This window comes from Fukomys damarensis, unplaced genomic scaffold (assembly GCF_012274545.1).
Source record: "Fukomys damarensis isolate Sample0158 unplaced genomic scaffold, DMR_v1.0_HiC HiC_scaffold_10, whole genome shotgun sequence".
NCBI classification, from domain to species: domain Eukaryota; kingdom Metazoa; phylum Chordata; class Mammalia; order Rodentia; family Bathyergidae; genus Fukomys; species Fukomys damarensis.
This window is the reverse complement of record NW_022900922.1, coordinates 18,697,058-18,698,319: the sequence shown is the minus strand read 5'-3', so window position 1 is coordinate 18,698,319 and position 1,262 is coordinate 18,697,058. Positions and strand designations below refer to the sequence as shown.

The following is a 1,262-nucleotide window of genomic DNA, read 5'->3' as shown; positions in this document are numbered from 1 at the left end:
CTTTTACCAGACACCAACAACATATACATAGAGTCAGAAGACAGCCATGCCTTCCCTGCCCCCAGAGTTTTGCATATGTGCTGATCTTTATGGATTTTTCAAGGACAGGGAACCAAACACAGCCATATTATAATCTAAGAATGAGTGGATGTTCACCAGATCCACACACTGGGTATGAGAAAAGCAAGCTAACAAGTATCATCTCAAAACTCATGAAAGGTGTAGGCTGAGAAGGAAGAAAGAAAATAATTGCCACCTACCGACTTAAGTGGTGTTGAAGAGGGCCGGGACTGAGTTGTGAACCCAAGGGACAGGGAGGACAAAGCCATCGCCGACCTCCATGCCCTTCTCAGCAATTGCTCAGCTTCTGCTCTGCTGTGTGCACTCTTTAATAAAAGCGGAGTTGCTTCGTTAAGCTTTTGTCTGAAACTCAGGTGGAGGTGAGGAAATCACAAGCCAAGTATCACTTATACCCTTAATCCTCTCTAGGGTGTCGCCTTGTACACCTCCCGCTTTTAGTAACCGTGTGACTTAAAACAAGTAATTGTCTCCTGTGAGGATTAAGTGGCCTAATATGCATATAACAAATACATATTCAATGTAGGTAATGCAGCGTCTGGCATATGCTAAGTTCTACCACCATTATTTAGCACAGCCACGCATATATGAACGCTCTCGGTAAACTATCGAAGGCCTCTGACGGGTGTGTGCAGAGCACCCTGCGGCAGGGGCTACGGTACTCGCATACTAGCTTGCCCATGCCCACACACTTTTCTGAGGCCCTCGTGGGTTCTTGCCTAGACGCATTTTTTTTTTCTTTGAGTATCATGGGTAACTTATTTCCCTCATCTTTCTTTCATCTGTCACGAAACCTGCGTGACATCGGGGTCAGAGAAGTCAGCGTTAGGGTTCGGTTTAGGATTCACTGAAGTCACCCAGGGCCTAAGCGGTGAAAAGGTTTGTGCAGCTGGGCAGAGCTTGGCCAGCCTCCCCTGGGGTCCCTTGCAGGAAAGGAAACAGAGGTGAGGCTCCTCTGCACGTCTCAAACGCGGTGACGGTGGAAGAGACACCCAACAAGTCTGGCTACCTCCCCATTCACTTTGAAAAATACGTCTATGGAGCCAGGAAACCGCCTGGGCAAAAAGGAAGAAAGCAGCTCGCAAACAGAACCCTCCGAGACGGCGGGAGCTCCGGCCTGGCCCAGTGCCGGATATCCGGGAGTGGTGTGCGCCGCCGGCACCGCCCACCCCAGGCCCCGCCCA

The 1,262-nt window shown here is 50.0% G+C and overlaps 1 long non-coding RNA gene across 1 annotated transcript in view; it reads right to left on the bottom strand.

Moving 5' to 3' along the window:
• Positions 1 to 1,185, bottom strand: part of LOC104861483 — a 56,121-nt gene extending 54,936 nt beyond the window's left edge. Inside the window, exon 1 of the long non-coding RNA XR_780065.2 lies at positions 261 to 1,185. This is a non-coding gene — a long non-coding RNA (uncharacterized LOC104861483). The remainder of the gene's footprint in view (positions 1 to 260) is intronic.
• Between the last annotated feature and the right edge of the window lie 77 nt (positions 1,186 to 1,262).